This window comes from Fukomys damarensis, unplaced genomic scaffold (genome assembly GCF_012274545.1).
Source record: "Fukomys damarensis isolate Sample0158 unplaced genomic scaffold, DMR_v1.0_HiC HiC_scaffold_29, whole genome shotgun sequence".
In the NCBI taxonomy this organism is placed as follows: Eukaryota; Metazoa; Chordata; class Mammalia; order Rodentia; family Bathyergidae; genus Fukomys; species Fukomys damarensis.
In genome coordinates this window covers 29,174,887-29,193,905 of record NW_022900941.1, presented here as the reverse complement: position 1 = coordinate 29,193,905, position 19,019 = coordinate 29,174,887, and positions in this window count along the sequence as shown.

Genomic DNA, 19,019 nt, shown 5'->3' with positions numbered 1-19,019 from the left:
TGGGGGGAAAAAAACTACTCCAAGTAGCCACAGTCCCTTGTACAGTGAAGGAGAACAGGCCTGGTCCAGTCTGAAACAAGGACACTCCAACTGATCTATAGACAAATGACAAAAAAAAAAATCAATCTTATTTTTCTCTGACTGGAGTATTGGAGAGGCTTGTTATGGTTGAATCTAGAATGTCTCCCAGAATCTACATGTGTTCACAGGTGGGGCTTTTGGAGGGTGATTGGATCATGAAGTGCTATAATCACCAGTGAATTTATCCACTAATGAATTCAGTGGCTGGATGTTCTTTTAGGGTCTGGTTGGAGGTGGGTCACTGGAGGCGTGATAGTTCCTCCCTGACTCCTCCCTTCTTTCTGATTTTGGCTACCATGAGGTAAGCAGCTGTCTTCTGCTATGCTCTTCCTGCCTTGGATCTAGCTGATTCTGGATTGAATCCTCTAAAACCATGAGCCAAGCAGGGCATGTTGGCACATACTATAATCCCAGCACTCATAAAACTGAGGCAAGGGGATCACCATGAGTTCAAGGCTGTCTGGGCTACATAATTCAAGGCCAGCCTAGACTACATGGCAAGAGCCTGTTTCAAAAAACACCAGAAACCACCACAGCCACCACCACCACCAATAACAACAACAAAACATGAGGCAAAAAATAAACCTATCCTGCTTTAAATTGTGGGTGTCTGGTACTTTGTACAATGACAGAAAAGTGACTAAGATACTTGCTATGGAGCAACAGCTGATACAGGACTTAATTGTAAAGATGAAATCTGTATGTGTAGGCTTAGCATATAAAAGAAACTTAAAAACTCACTAGATCATATGTATCCATTATAAATAGAGAAAGAGATCTGGACATTAGTTAAAGAATATCTTTGGCCAGATTACCTAGTCCACTAATGTAGTCCATGGTACCATTTATGATCATAGATCTGGGATAGCTGTAACAGACATTCAAAGAGCATGAGATATGGTAGCTATCCTTAAGAATAGTGAGCTTGAGCTCAAATAACCTAATGCTGACCCTCATGCTTCTAGAAAAAGAAGAGCAAGACAAACCCAAAGCTCAGATAAGGGCGGAAATTATAAAGATCAGAGCAGAAATCAATGCAATGGAGACTAAGAGAATGATACAAAACAATCAATGAAGCAAAGAGTTGGTTCTTTGAAAGAATAAAAAAATTGAAAAACCTTTAGCCAACCATATATATATATATATGAAAAGGCCCAAATCCATGCAATTAGGAACAGAAAAGATGAAATTACAACAGACCAAGAAGAAATCCAGAGGATCATTAATACCTACTTTGAGAACCTATATGCTAATAAGATGGAAAACATAGAAAAAAATAGACATATTTCTAATACATATGAATTATCAAAGTTGAATGAAGAAGACCTAAAAATTTTGAACAACTGAATCTCAATTAACAAAATTGAAAACATAATTAAAAACTTAGCAACAAAGAAAAGCCTGGGTCCTGATGGCTTCACTGCTGAATTCTATAAGACATTTAGAGAACTATTGCTACTACTGTTTAAACTCTTTGGTGAAATTGAAAGGGAAGCAATACTCCCAGATTTATTCCTGGAAGCATCACCTTGATCCCTAAAAGCAGAGAAAGACTCAACCGAAAAAGAGAACTATAGGCCAGTCTCACTAATGAACATAGACATAAAAGCTCCTCAATAAGATACTGGCAAACAGAATGCAGAATATCATCAAAAAGAGCATATATCCTGACCAGGTGGGATTCATCCCAGGGATTCAGGGATGATTCAACAAATCAATAAATATAATACAGTAATATTAACAGAGCCATAGAAACCATATGATCATCACAATAGATTCAGAAAAAGAGAACAACAAAATCCAACACACATTCATGATAAAAGCCCAACAGAAAATTGGAATGGCTGGTCTTTATCTCACCTGGTAAAAGTCATCTATGAAAAATCAACATTATAGTAAATGGCCCAAAATTGTAATCCTTCACTCTAAAATAAGGAAGAAGACAAGGATGTCCACTATCACTGCTCCTGTGCAGTATAGTTTTGGAAATATTAGCTACAGCAATTAGACAAGAGAAACAAAAGGAATAAAGATAGGAAATGAAGAAGTCAAATTGTCATTATTTGCAGATGATATGATACTCTATATAAAAGACCACAAGAACTCCTCTAAAGTTTACCAGACTGATAGCCAAATTTAGTACAGTAGCTGGATACAAGGTCAACAGATAAAAATCAATAGCCTTCCTGTATATGATCAACAGACCTCACTGAGAGAGGAACTGGAGGAACAGCTACTTTCACAATAGCATCCAAAAAATGAAATACCTAGGAATTGATCTAATGAAAGAAATCAAAGAACTCTACTCTGAAAAAAAGAGATCGAAGATGATGTCAGAAAATGGAAAGGCATCCCTTGCTCCTAGGTAGGAAGAACCAATATAGTGAAGATGGCCATACTTCCAAAACTGCTATATAGAATCAATGCAATCCCAATTAAAATTCCAACAATATACTTCACAGGACTTGAGAAAACAATCCAAAAATACATTTGGAATAAGAAGAGACCTAGAATATCAAAAGCAGTTCTAGACAACAAAGACAAGGTAGGTGGTATCACAGTTCCCAACTTGAAACTATACTGCAAAGCTACTGTGATAAAACAGCATGGTCTGGCAAAGAAAAAGACCTGAGGATCAGTGGAACAGATTAGAAGATGCAGAAACAACTCTAGACATACTCAGCCACCTCATCTTTGACAAAGGAGCCAACCATCCTCACTGGAAGAAAGATAGCCTCTTTAATAAATGGTGCTGGAAAAACTGGGCTTCAACTTGCCAAAGATGAAAATTAGACCCTTATCTTTCACCATGCACTAAACTAAAATTGAAATGTATCAAAGATATAAATAGTAAAACAGAAACACTAAACCAGCTGGAAAAGTTTAGGTAGAACTCTTGAAGACATTGGTGTAGGAAAAGACTTCATGAAGAAAACCTCACTGCACATGAACTAGCACAAAGAATCAACAAATGGTATCTCATCTTATTAAAAAGCTTCTACACAGCAAGAAAAACCACCAAAAGATTGAAGAGACAATCCACTAGGTGGGAAAAATTTTTACCAGCTTTTCCTCAGACAAAGGTCTACTAGCTAGAATATATAAAGAACTTACAAAAGTCAGACCTCCCAAATTTAAAGACCCAATCCAAAAATGGGCATCTGAAATGAACAGACATTTCTCAGACAAAGAAGTAGAAATGTCAAATAAACATGAAAAAATGTTCAACATCACTGGTCATCCAAGAGATGCAAATGAAAACAATGCTGAGATTCCACCTCATTTGAGAAAGAATGGCTGCTATCAAATCAACCAATAACAAATTCTGGCAAGGTTGTGTAGAAAATTAACCCTACCCACTTTGGGTGGGAGTGTAGACTATTGCAACTGTTTTGGAAATCAGTATGCAGATACCTCAGAAAACTAGGATTGTAGGTCCCATTTGACCCATCTGTTCCCCTGCTGGGTATCCTCCCAAAAGAATTAAAAGCATACCACAGCAATATGTGCTCACCCATGTTTATAGTAGCACAGCTAAAACTGTAATAGCTAAAACTTGGAGACAGCCCAAATGTGCATCAACTCATGACTGGATAAAGGAGATTTTTAAAACATAAGAATCTTTGTTGTTGTCGTTGTTGTTGTTGTACTGGGGATTGAATTGGGGTCCTTGCACTTGCAAGGCAGGCAGTGGAACCACTGAGCTAAATCCCTGGCCCAAGATTTTTAAAACATAAAATGGAGTACAATTTAGCCATAAAGAATGAGAAACTAGAGACAGCTAAATGGATGCACATTGAGGGCATACTCTTAATTGAAATAAATGGGATCCATATGAGCAAATACCAAATAGTTTTTCTGGTGTGAGAAACTTAAAGTGTAAACGAAGACCAAAATTTATTATAAATAATGTGAAATAGGAAGAAAAGGTCCAAATGGGAAGAGGAAGAGGAAGTGAGAGGGGTCTGAGAAAGGAAAGAAAGGAAAAGAAAAATATGATAAAAGGAAAAAATGGAAACAAAGTCTCTGTAAATAGGGAGGAGTGAAGGGGTTGAAGGGAAGGTAGAGGAATGGAGTAAAAAAATAAGAACCGAGGTATATTATGTAAAGGTACAAATTCCCAATGATGAATGTCATCATATTGTATATCTAAACTGTTGCTATAAACTTAATGAACAGAAAAAAAAAAAAAAAAGAAAAGTGAGCTGCTTCTAAGAAAATAGTACCTCATTTAAGAGCCCTGTTGCTGGCTCTGTCTAGAGAAGCAATGGTGAGACTTTTAGACCTTTCAGTGATATGACGAGTTCACTGTGGCATACATGCCATAGGGTTGCCCCCTCTGGTCCAGAGTCATTGTGTTGCTTCTGATTTACACATGGAGAAGGAATTATGCACTGCTTAGAGGATATGACCTTGGAGAGCAGAAATTCAACCTCATCTCCCCAACTGCAGAATGAGATAACAATAGTTACCCTCTAGTGGAGTTGTGAAGCTTCATTGAGGCATACCTGTAAAGCTATTAGCACACTGTGTGGCACACAGCAGTCAATTGCAATTAACCCTTGAATTGCTATGCCTGTGGGTGACAAGATTATGAGGAAAGAGGCCAAGGTAATTCTATCACTTTTACCATAATGAAGTGAGACTACATTCTAGCCTGGCTCTGTGGTAAGACAGGGAGTCCAAAAGCAAAAAAGAATTTATTAGGAGGAGCAAATCTAAGAGATCAGCCTCTTTATCCATATGAAAAGGAAAACAATGCAGATCACAAGGCTTTTTAACTATTCCTATGGGGTCTATTTAATCAGATTTCAGATTTGTTTTCCTTAGGCTAAGGAATTTAAATACTTATATCTAAACATCTACAAACATTTTCACACTCCATTTTATTGTGTGAAGACTATATCAAGAAAGATCTAATTTGAGCCAACCATAGCAGAAAAATTATAGGTTCATAGACTACATAACTTACTATTGTATTATTTAGCTTTATTTTATTTTAAAATATTCAGTTCCTAGCCTATCTTCCTCTACCTCTTAGCCATCGGTTTGCTAGGTGTGAATGATCTCACTCCTGTGGTCTTCATGATCACTTCAGAAGCATGTGCTCCAACCTGGGCCAGGATATCTCGAACCCCAAATTTGTATTTGATTTATGGAATCTTTCTTTTCTTGGCTGAAGTGACTTGAGGATGTTAAGCTTGCAGAGGCTGCACATGGGGCCGCTAGGGGAAGATTGTGGGAGTGGAGGATAAAATCAACACCAAGGGAGGTAAAATGTGGAAAATAAAGTTAAACTGGCCCACTGGCAAAAGCAATGAAGCTGTTAAATCCAGCCTGACCTGAAGTGATTCAACTCCATAAGCCTATAATTTTTTTGTATTGTTTAAGGCAATTTGAGTAGGGATTTCTGTAACCTGCAGCCTAAGACTAATATACCTACATGCCACACCCTTGTTTATATGCCTATATCTCAAGTTATCAGTAAGGGTGATAAGAGTTGTTTTGTTTGTTTTTTGTTAAGGGTAAATGAAAGTCCTGCTTTAACAATGAGATATATTCAGTTAGCTGCAGTTTTACTGCCTCTATTACTTCTTTTTGGCTGGGGTGTGTAGCACAGCGGGGGTCCCCTAATTAAACTCTTCAGAAAATGCAATGTTGCATGTAAGATTGATTAAAAAGATATCTATATATAACATACCTAGTCACATATGTAACCCATATATAATTCTATAGAAAATTATGTAGACAAACCTAAGAACTATTTAGATAGACACAAGAGACTATAACTTTCACAACAAAAAATAAATACTATTAAATATACTCTTTCTTACCATGGAGCTATTAAAATAAGATGTCCTTAGGCATGAAATACTTCCTCACTATCTAGACAGTCCTGTGACATTTATGTTACATTCATTTGTCATACAATCATTTCACTTAACAACTAGATTGTGTTTAAACATTATAGCACATTAATTCCCTAGTGAGACAAGTTAGAATATAGAGTGCCTCGCTGTTTTGTCATATTTCCCTCTTTTTATTATAACTTTTTTTTAATATCACCAAATTTGGTGCTTTTTATCAAGATGATTGACTCCAAAATTGGAAGATTTGTTGGATGGTTAGGCTTCCTATCTTGAATTAGAGAGTTTTGCTGAAAATTTGTAAGCGCCTGTAAGTGGCTGCAGCTCCACTGGTCTTACGTAGCACATATGTTAGGTAAAAGGCTTTTTATTCCTGCAGTTGTAGTTGAAAAAAGAGGGAAAGTGAAAGGAAGAAAAAAACTATTTTTAATGGTTAAGTGTAAGATGTCTAATGATTTTCCATGTGCTACCTAATCATTACTAAATGTTATTGTTCCAATCTTGACATATATCTTTAAAATGGTTCATTGTCCTGTGACAAAGCAAAAGAAATGAGTTATTTAAAGTGAAGAACTAATAAGGCTGACATTAATAAGAATTCCCAAATATCATTGGCAGGATGATTTGTAAATCTTCTCTTTAATTATATTATTTTTAACTTACACCCTAGGCATATATGAAAAAGTGATGAAAGTGTTAATGAGATGGGCTGGGGGTGGTGATGGGATTAACAAAACAGTATGATGTGCATGTCTTCCTAGTAAGTGATATAATAGCGAGAGTGCTTATTTAAAAATTTGAGCTATTTTCTACTGTTTTTGACCATGCCTGTCTTCCGAGAACTGTACCTCTTTTGGGGGAACTGGGGTAGGAGAGGGTCACTATAGTAAAAGAAGAAATACAAGATAATTAGGAAAAAGTCTTGGAAATTTACTCCATATTGGTTTAACAAGAAGGTGAAATTTATGTAACTTTCACATAAAGAACTTTTAAAACATTGAGATACACTGGAGCCACTGTGATAGCATTAGTAACAGTGATAAAATTTACTATAATCATTTGGGTTTTTTTTTCTGTATTTTATTATTTATTTATTGATTGATTGGTACCAGGGATCAAACATGGGACCTTACCCTTGCAAGGCCAGGTTCAGTGTCTCTAAGCTAAATCCCTGGCCCTCTGTATTTTATTAAAAGATCCTCAGGGCACTATGTGAACTAAAGTATAAATCTAATTCATAATAAACTGAAATAACTCATACAGGATGATAGTATACTTTGATTCAACCTAGATGTTAAATTTTGTATATTGGCACATTAAATCATAGTAAATGAGCATCTCTTTACCACAAAAGATATTTGTGGTAATACACTCAAATATAGAAAGGATGCTAGATAAATTTGCAAAACATTATTTCTTTTTCTTTGCCAAAGATTCATAGTAGAAGTTTAATAGATTCTCTGTGAGTGTAGAATATTTATTAAATATTCACTGAATGTAAAATATGTATGGAATGCTTATTAAATATTCACTGAATTTATAATGACATTTGAAATAATATGGGTTGATCAAGGTTAGTTGGATTTAGTTCCTTCCTAATATGAGAGTTTTATTCAATTTATTTTTAGTTTTATTTTATTAATACACACAAATACACATACACACATCTTCAGCTTTACATACTTACAGATAAAACCTTACATATGGTGTTTTTTTGCATTCAGTGTTAGTTTTAACAGTTGTTTTAGGTTATTAACAGATAAACTGACAAAAATTCAAAAATTTAACTGTGGTTAGTGTCAGAGAATACTTTCAGTATACATGCATTTAAAATAATTATCAAGCACTGTAATCATCTTGAAAAATATGAAATTTATTTTCTGCAAATCTGAAATGGTACCATAATTTTTGCTCACTTTCTATACTTATAGTTAGGTATGTTTAAAACATACAAGGTGTCTGGACATGTTATATTCTAAAAACTGCTCATGGACCTTTAACTTTTTTGGGGGGGGTACTGGGACTCGAACTCAGGACTTAGCTCTTGTGAGGCAGGCACGGTGCCTCTGAGCTAAATCTCTGGCACAGACCTTTAAATTGTAATCTTTTAAAAATTTTTACTCTCAGCTGCAAATTCAGTAGTGTGCTGTAGGGCATGAGAGTCCTGAACTGCTTACCAGCTATCTAACCCTGCTCAAGGAATTCAACTTCTCTTTCCTTGTCTTCCTATATGTGAAAAGGGGACATGTACTACCCAATAGGAATGTTGCCAGGATTGAAAGAGTGAAAAATAGAAACCACTTAGAACTGTGTCTGGCATAGGGGAGGCTTGATGAATGTTATTATTTTTATTTATTCTTTTAAATTATTTTTCCCTTCCTTCAATGATTGATTTAAAATTTTCAGTTAATGACATTACTCTATTATGTTTTCAGATCATAGCAAGCCACACAAATATGCTGAGGCTCAAGCCCTATATTATTACATCGAAATGAAAATTTCAGAATATGTAATCAATACTTTTAATAACACTTTCTATTGCATTATGTAAATTATAATTAATTAGTGAAAATGAGATTTTCTTTATCATGTCACTAATATTCTGCAGAACTCAACATAAAGTATTTAATATACATGTTACAGAAAGCATATAATTGTAATATAATAACTCTTTTTTATTCCCATGGTGCTTGTGATGTTTAATTAGTTAACATATGAAAAGTGCTTTGTGGATTAAAAGCACTACATAAGTGCTAAATCTTCATTGTTAGCAACAAAAGATCAAGTTTGAAAGAACACATCAAGCATATTGTACAAAGGAATTGTATTTTATTGTAATTTTTGCTCTTCACCTTTGTAGAAAACTGCCATTAAAGTTTATTCTTTTAAGAGAGAAAAACAGCACTCACTGGAAAATCTCAGCTCGGTTAACCCAGTGATAAATAGTGGGACTTTGACTAAGCCACGTAAAACCAACACCTTTCCTTTTCATTATCAGTGAAGTGAAGATAAGCATACTTAACCCCTACCTACTTAATGGAGACATGGAAATAAATACTTCTGTAAGGTAATGCTGGCTTTGGGCTCTTTGGAGGACTATTTATAACTTTTATGATCATTGCTCAGTGACACCACATTCCTCATGCACTTGGCAGACACAAGGGTGGTGAAACAGGTGAAGTGTCTCTACTCACAGCCTTGATTACGGGCTGGGCAATCCTCCTTCCATTCCACCATCCTCTCAGAAATAGAAGGTGCAAAAGAGCATGGCAAGCTGGAGAGTCTCTGAGCTGCAAACACCTTAGAGATCACCTAGTCTAACCTTTTGATCCCCCATCCTGTGTGTGTGTGTGTGTGTGTGTGTGCGCGCGTGTGTGCGTGTGTGCGCGCGCGTGCACACTTTGGCCATTCTCTGTGTGGCAAATCTACTTTACTGACCCTGCTCTGATCCTTTTGTAGTCCTTGAGGGATTGAGTGAAGAATGCAGGGATGGTGGTCAGACAAGGGCCCTACATGATCTCTTCTTTTTTAAGAGCTATCAACAGACATTGAAGAAAAGTTATGTAGGCTTTTCTCTTTTTCAGATGGCACTGTTTAAAGTTTCAGAGAAGGTCTTGTTGATCCATCAAACTTTCCAAAGTCTTCCCCAACTTAATTTCTTACCCAGTCTCTAGCTTTGGTTTCTAACATTTCACCCTGAAGTTTTATTCCTGAGGCTCAGTGCTTCTGCTCTGGAAGTTTGTTAAGGGGCATTTGAAAATGAGAGGAGACATTTCAAATTACCATAAGCAATCGGGGAAGGGAGCAGGGATGATTATAAATATTTTTCATGAATAGTCAATAGGAATAAAGAATTATGCTACCCAAAATGCCAATAGTGGATGTGATGAGAAATACTTTGAAGTCTACTTTAAGACCTTGGTTTCTTTTTAACATGTAAATACCAGAAATGTCATTGATCTTCAGAACTTACCATAATTCTCAGATTCTTTCCTTGGAACTGGGGATTGGTAAAAACATGAAAAGTGCACATGCAGGTAAATTTCCTGGAGATTATTGCCTCAGAGGAGCAAAGAAAACGGGAAGGAAAGAACCTGTAATGAGCACAATTTGTTGGCTGACACATGGCCTTTGCTGACCCGTGGCCCCCTTTCCTTTCGCTAAAGAGGCTGGCAAAGCTAGTTGCCTTTGTCCTTAAGCTTTGTTTTTGGATACGTGACCATGTGGCACAATTCTGACCAGTGATATGTAAGTAAAAGCTTGCCCAGGGTGGGAATAGGGGCTTCTGGTGTAGTATTCCTTTCCTGGGAAAAGAGATGGGTGGTGTTAATCCACTCCTTCTTGCTCTCCTGGTACAGGTGGGATGTACAGAGACATTGTTCAAACATAGGATGGAAATTATGCAGAGGAAACACCAATGTGCTGCGTTATGGTAAAGGGAAAGAAAAGAATGAGCCCGGGTTCTTAGTACATGCTTGAGCAGCTGAACTAATCCTGAGAACTGCTACCCTCCATCGTGCTATGCAAAAATAGAAACTTCATTGGTTTGAATCAGGTAGTCAGACCTTCTATTATTTTAGCTGAATATGTTTCTAATAATACAGAATCAAGGGAAAAATTAGATATTTATATGTATAACTTTGTACATATTTACCTCTGTCCTCTTCTCAGAAAATTCAGCCAACCAGGATCACCTTATTCTTGCCCCGAAGAGTAGTTCAAATCTGAAAAAGCTGCCACTGAACTAATTTATACATTTACCTAGCAGCTGTAAAAATACATAAAATACAGTCCCTCTCTCAGTGAACTTTGGCAAAGTAGAAAAAATATTTTACTAAATTATTTTAATCTAATCTATACTAGAACCCTTAAAATCATTGACTTGGAAAGCACAGAACGTGGCTTGGAAGTGGGAGTAATCGGAGATGCAGAGACCGGGTAGTAGGTAGTTACTGCTTCCAGTTAGGATAGGGCAGTGTCCATAGCAGAGTCTAGCTGAAGAGATGACATTGCTTTGTATCTGAATATATGACAAAAGGCAAACTTTCTAAATTATCAAGGATGCCTGCCTTTTTACTTCAATAATACGCTCTCCTACATTTCCTAATCTTTCTTGGTGAAATCACCTATTTTCATATAAAAATTCATTAAACAAGCAAGTGAATAAAAAAATCAGTGGAAGCATCTGTGATGTGCTTAGCAGGAGGAAAGTTTGCTTACTGTTTGAGAGTGCATACTCTGGCTTTGAATTCTGACTCTGCTACTCACAAATGTGAATTTGTTCCTTTGCAAGTTGCCAAGCATCCTTGTGCCTTAATTCTACTATTTGTAAAATTGGGGTAGAATTAATACCTACTTCATAGTGTTCTTGAAGTGACTAAATGCAGTAACATATATTAAGTGGCTAGAATAGTACCAGGCATACAGTAAATGTTTAAAAATACAAGCTATTGTATGCACAGCATTGGATGAGGTCATAGGTGGAGTGAGATATGCAAAGAATGTTGAAACCATAATCCTGTCACTTAGGAGTATTAACAGTATAAGGGACAAGGCATGAAGTAGGTAATTCAGTATGTTGAATTTCCTGGAAGAAGGGGCAGACAGAATTGGGATAACTCTAACGGAAGCAGCTCCAATCTGCAGTACTTGATTCTACATGTAATTTAAGTTAGGTTTTCTACGAATCTTCTTTACCAATGTGAAGCTGAGAGAGTGAAGCTACTCTGGGTGATTTTCCCAGGGGAGCAGGGAGGTGAGCTTTGGACACAGAGCTTCTGAATAAGGCAGGATAGGTTCCACATGCAGGTTGGGATTTAGGAAAGAGATGTAACTCGGCATGTTTTCATCATTGTTCAAAAATAATTTATTGTAGTTTGTATACTATACTACATGACAAAATTAGAGAAATTTTTAGGGAAAGTTAAAGAAATGAGTAGGAAAAGAGGATTCAGTCTGGTTAGAAGTGTTCAGAGTGAATTTCTGGACTCGAACTAGAAGGAGAAAACAGATAATTCAATTTAAATTAACAGAGACTTGGTCAAGATACTTTATATAGATGGCTGGTATTTGTCTTCATTTAATTTTATAAAGGTGGCAATATTTTTTTCTTTGTCAACAGTATTTTTGTAGATTTACATAGCTGTCTTGTTAATCTCAGTGCTCTGGAATGCATATATCTCAAAGTCGATTTGGTAATGTATGAGTTTCCTGAGCTTGGGTTACATCATTACACCCACATACATATGTAAACTTCATGCTGCTCTTATTTAACACAACAAAGCCTAGTTACCAAAACATCCTTTGTTCTTTTTGCTTTCTACCACTGGATGTTGTTTGGAATGGTGTTTTGGTTCCAAGCACAAAAGACAAGACATTTTTAAAATAATTAAGAATTTGATTTCCTCCTTCTATTCCATGCATTAGAAAAGCTTGTGGCTCAGTGCTTTCATTTGAATAGAGATCTGCACTAATGTATACGGTACATTCAAGGCATCTGTAGTATTCAAGTAGAAATAGAAAATCTCTCCTATGTATTTTCTACTTTCTCTTGCCATCACATATATGTTTGGGGCCACACTGAGGCCTAAGTAGGGGTGCTTAGATCTACGACAGCTTCCTATGTGTCCACTACCTCCACTGGTGGGTGCACATTCCAGGGGAGGAGGGAGGATGCAAGGAAGGGAAGGCTGACTGATTGCCTATACAGAGATGTAGCTGCAGAACTTCGTGCTGCCTATCCCAAAAAACATGAAGGTGTGCGTATTTGTCATTTTGCATCTTCTTTAGCATATGTGAAGCTAGAGCAGTTAGATGCAGAACAGACGAAAGTGGTGATGAATACGTGTGAGTTGGCATTGGCTGTCCAGAGAAGCTGTGTCACAACAAATTGAAAAAGAGCTATTGAAGCCAATTTTTTTAAAAAAGATTTGTTGTCATTGAAAATACAATTTGAGACTTTTAAAATAATACAGTAGATATGCTGAAAAGAAGAATTTCTGACAAGAAGGCTATTAAACAGACTTATAAACTATATAGTTTTGTTTGTAGATTCACAATGTTAATTTTAATTTAGTTTACGGTACAGTTGCTGAAATGGTAAACAAAATAATAAAAAAATCAAAAGAGAAGTTTTCTCCATTTCTGTGTGATAAAGTACAAGTAAGAAATTTTACAGATAATTAGTATACTTCCTTGGTTTTTAAATTAACAACTTACCCTCTGATGTTCTGAATACATATATATGACTAAGCATGTTCCAAAGAGACAGAGAGAAAGAGAGAGAGAGAGGGAGAGAGACAGAGACAGAGACAGAGAGAAAGAGAGAGAGAGAGAGAGAATGTTGTATAATGAAGATACTTGTTTTTTATTTAAAACTTAAAATTTAAATAAAATGTATACAGTGTGATTTGCTAATAAGTATCTCAATTTTTTTTCAGTACTGGGGATTGAACTCAGAATCTCCTCTATGCTAGGCAAGTGTTCTACCACTGAACTACTTCCTCAGCCTGTCTATGTGTATATCTATCTATGCATCTACGTATCTGTCATGTATTCATCAGCCTTTTATTTATTACCTATCTATCTAGAAAGACAGAGAATGCTGCTAGTTTTTTGTCTTTTTCTTTCTTTGAGTTGACCTCCTTTGAAAGTTGGTGTTTATGATGCACAAGCTGACTCCCCTACTTAAATGCATTTATGTATAGGTTTGTAGTTGAAAGAGTGGCATGAACAATAATTTCTTTGATTTTCAGGAATCAGGAGTCATTGAAATTAGAAAGACATTTATATCATTGCTCTCACGTCCACAGCTAGTTTTATTCCCCATTGTTCTCTAGGTACTTTGCTCTGTCTCACTATGAATTATTTGAGTGATTGGGTTTCCCATAAATGGCATAATAAAATATTTTATGATGGAGAGGGAGAAGACTTCTCAGCTGCTAGGCCTTAAATGGTGTGGGACATATAAGTGTAAGTGAAAGTTCTTCTTCTGTTCTTGAGGCTCATGGACAAAGATGGAAGAGTTTTTGCTATTATTGCCGAAGGACAATTAAGTGCTAAAAATGCACATGGTGTACTTGCTATCTTGTATTAAATATTTTTTTCAGCTTTAATTGAGTTTATTGGTACATTTTAGGGATACAGTACAGTTACATTCATTGTTGGGATCTTGTACCTCCACATGACAAGTCTTGATTCTCATTTTTTCCCCTTGTCCCTGCCCTCCCTTCACCCCCTCCTCCCCTCCCCATCTACAAACACTTTATTTTCATCTTTTCACTCTCACACATTTTTTTCTTTTCCCTTATTACTCTTTCCCTACCCATCCCACCTTCTCTACACCTTTAGCTCCTTTCTTCCCATTTCTAAATGTCAGTAATCTTATTAGGATCTTATGTATTATTGCAGATTTGTATTAAATATTTTAACAGAAAATGGTTCATTTTTAAGGATGGACTTTTAAGTAGCATTCTACTCCCATGTAATTGTTTTATAACTGTAGATAAGTATAATAACTATGATACAGGCATAAGATATGACTCTAAAATATCTCACACACTACTCCTGATGCTTTATTCTTCAAATCAATTTTAAAGAGGATTTTCTCCCTACATTGATGCTATTTTGCCGGATACCTTTGGACCACAGAGTTTTGCCTATGTTTGTATGGTTTTGTCATTTGGGGAACATCAGACTCTCTTCACACTCTGCCTTCCTTCTCCTCGTGTCACCTCACTGCACCAACAACTGTGGGTGGCGTGAAACTTCTACTGGGTTCAGCGTCTATACCTTACTATACACTTGTTTATGGGGTTAAGATTGGATACCTGGGAGAAAGGGACATACATTTTTCTGGGAATGAAATGAGAAAAATATGTCCACAGCCACAGGGGCTATCCAGGTAGACCTATTAAAACCAAAGTAACCCCTCACATTCTGACAGTGACAGATGGTATAGAGTTCATTAAAAATATGCAGAAAAAATATTTGAAAGGCTGCAACCTTATTTCACATATAGATAATATGACCACAGAAGGCCATATCTAGACATCATAGTAAAAAAAAAAATCCATCCACGTAAGACTTAGAAAAGAATAAGATAGAAACTTCTGTCACAAATGTATTCTGAAAATCTCACAAGATGAGAAGTATAAAATACATTTTACTCCAAGCCTGTTTGGCATGTAAAAGGTATATAAGGCAAATATAAGCATGCTATTCTAAATAACATGGTAAATAGTGGGTTCAGATAATTGAGGATAGACCTAGGCTGTAAAACTCGGGGAATCTCCACAGAGGAGGACACATAAGAGACATGAGGAATCTATAGGATATAGATAGGTAAGCAAGAGGAAAATAGCTGACATTTCCATGAACAAGAAAAGCATGAGCAAAGAGAAGAAAATGTTTCTTTTTTTCATAGTGTGTTTAGTGGAATGAAAGGTGGGTACAGAAATCTTTTAAACTGGGTCATTCACGTGGGAAGTACCAATTTGTGGCAATATCTGAATGCTCAGCTGTGTTCACCATGAGTATGATGATATATATATAATATAATACATAAATATAAATATAATATAAATATGTTGAAGATGTTTAAAAAATAATACTTCTCATAATGTGCCTTTCTTAGAGTTTTAATATACTCAACTACCCTGTATAACCTGAGAAAACTGCACCAGATGTTAAACCAAATAGTGGAATGAGTATTTATTACATGCCTGCCAGATGCTTTCTCTCTCTCTCTCTCTCTCTCTCTCTCTCTCTCTGAGTCCTAGTAACTAACTTTCTGTCTTACACAAGCACTCTGTCTTTAACTCTGTTTACTTATATATAAAATTAGGATAATAATATTCTATTTTAGGCAACAATGTAACTGCTTATACACCCATACATCTAATTGACTGTGTAATTCTCAAGGGAGAGTCTCCTTTGTGATTAGCATGTATAATGGAGTAGTGGTTCGCTCAGACAGCTAAAGTAAAATATCAGAGATGGGAGCACTTAAACAACCAATAAATCCAGGATCTAGGTTTCAGCATGGTAGGGTTGTGGTAATGGTCCTCTTCCTGGTTTACAGATGGTCACCTTATCACTGTATGCTCACATAGTGGAAAGGGGAGAACATGATGTTCCATCATCTTCTTATAATGGCATTAATCTCATCCTGAGGGCTCCACCCTCATGAATTCATATAAACCTGATAACCTCCCAAAGACCTTACTTCCTAATCCCATCAATTGAAGGTTAAAGTTTCAACATATGAATTTTAGGGGGAAACAAACATTTAATTCATAATAGAATTCAACAAATATTTGTGCAGCAGATACTTGAATGGACTCTTTTTAAGACCAGAAGAATTGAGTTATAACTGGGAAAAGTGTTTTTTATTTTTTTTAATTTTAATTTTTTCATTGAGTTTATTGGTACTTTTTAGGTATACAGTAAAGTTACACTCATCATTGGGATCTTGTACCTTTACATGACAAATCTTGGTTCTTATTTTTCCCCATACCCCTGCCTTCCCTTCACCCCCTCTACTCTTCTGGGAAAAGTGTTTTTAGGTAGCAGAGTGATGTATAAATGAGGTCTTTCCTCCATTTCTTTCCCAACTCTTTTCTCAAATGACATTGATTCTGAGTCTGACCAGAGCCAGAGATTTTCTTGCCATAAAATCAGGCTGCCCAAATTCAGCTAGGCTGCTGTCATCTTCATGGGCTCCCCAAACCCATTTCCATTTTATCCCTGGAAACCAAATACTACTTCCTTACCTGTCCTGCAGCTAGATGAGGCCATGTGACTGAGGCTAGAAGTCAGAGATCACACCATGGACAACTTGGTTCCTTCTGGTGGCCATGAGGGAAGGATCTGTTTCAGGTCTCTCTCATCTTGTCCGTGGCCATCTGCTGCCTAGAGGCTTCATGCTGTCATCCTCTCTGTGTGTATCTCTGTGTGTATCAATTTGAATTAACATTCACCCTAGTGACTACATTTTAACTTCACCTCTGTGATGTAAATTTTTAAATACTGTCAGATTCATTTTGTTTTATGTATGGGAGGAGGGGGTGAAATGGATGTGTGATGACCTAGGGGCAGACTGTGCCGAGACATTTTGGTGTGCTTTCTTTACTAACAGGGCACATATCAAAATTATATTTCCCATCATTTCTTGTAGTTAGGGGAAGCCAAGTAATTGAATTCTGAATAGCAGAATGTGAGTAGAAGTGATACACGAATGTCTTTTAGGCCGGAACACTAAAATGTCTTGTAATTCTCTATAGTCCTTTCTCCATCCTCTGGCTTGGTGAATCCAGGATGATCTGAATATCACTGTTGAAAAGTAAATGATGGTCCCTGTATAAGCACTTGGACCAGAATCAAGCTCCTTGATTCTGAAGTGAACTGTGACATAAGCAAGAAATACACTGTTGTTTCGGTAAGACACTGAGACTTCGGGTTATTTGTTGTTATAACAGTTGGCATAGCATTACTGATAGTCATTGCTGCTTTATTCTTCTTCTGTTTAGTTCTCACATCCCCACAATAGCCTCTTCCCTGAGCTTGTAGATTTGATAGAGGGACAATAGATGACACTAACCCACCCTCAAGTCAAAGACCCTATTTGATCCCAATCTTCTTGCTCCCTCTATATTCTAATACCTTGAAAAGTGATTTCTGTACCATTTTAATTGGTGCCTCTGTGTGGATATCCCTAAATATATGTCTCTACTTTAGACCTCTGCCTTGAATTTCAGACTTGAATTTCCGAACAGCTACTAAGTACAATTCCAACATCAAATTGGATCTGATTCACAAGTAAGAGATACATCGCTGCAGTTGTTATCTTTCCCTTAAAATTTCTGTCCTCCCTCCTTTATTTTCAGGTAATAGAATCACAAATCTTCCTCTAATCTAGCTTGAGAGCTGAGAGGGGTTTCAACTCTTGTTGCCATCTGACCTTTTGTTTCCACTCTAATACTGGACAGTTTTCCTATGCTGTCTCTTCTCTTCTTTCTTTCCTCTCCTTCCTTAATCAAGACCTCCTTACATCATCTCTGGTTGTTATTAGTTTCATCTGACTCTAATCTCTTCCCCCATCAATTCTATCTTTCTAGTGTTGTCAGAATTGTATTTTAAAACTGGCTGGATCATGACTTTCCTTATTTAAGAAGTTCTGGTAGCATTTCATTATAAATCCTCATTCTTTAACTTAGCATTTAACAGTCCTTATTTAGTTCTGCTTTTTCTTGGTACTGGGATCGAACTTGGGTCCCTCAGGTCCCTGCACTTGTGAGGCAGGCAGCGGCACCACTGAGCTAAATCCCCAGCCCTAACAGTCCTTATTTTTAAGCTCAACCCATTATTTTAGTCCCTTTCTGTATACTCCAGCAATACCTTTGTCTTCCCTGCTTTGCTGCTTCCACTTGAACAACCCCAATTACTACTATAAGTTACTAATAAATATTCTCAAGTACTAGCCAAAGAACTGTCTGCCTCAGAGTCACAAGAGAACTTAAAAAATTAAATTTCCAGACCACATTCTCCTAGATATTGTGATATTTTACATAAAAATGAGAATTTAAAAAACTGTAGGAACTTTAAAAATAATAGAGATTCCTGATCATGTTTCAGAAACAACTGAATCAGAATCTATAGGAGTATGGTTTTCCCAAACTTTCTGACATGCAACAAATAACTGATAGGCAAATTGAGACTAGAAAGGAACTGAATAGGGTAAAGCCATCCCTTGTATCCATAGGGGATTTGTTTTAGAACATTTTTCAGATAACAAAATCCATGAAGCTAAATTAGCTCATATAAAATAGTGTTATACATATTTTCCTGTATGCTTGAAGTAATTTACAGGCTACTTATATTACCTAATGCAATGTAAATGCTATGTAAATAACTCTTGCACTATATTGTTTAGGCAATGATGACAAAAAGTCTATATGTGTTCAATACAAATGCAATTTTTTCCAGAATATTTTCAACCCGTGGTTGTCTCTGTGAATGTGAAATCCACAGATATGGAGGACAGACTGATATATATATATATATATGTATATA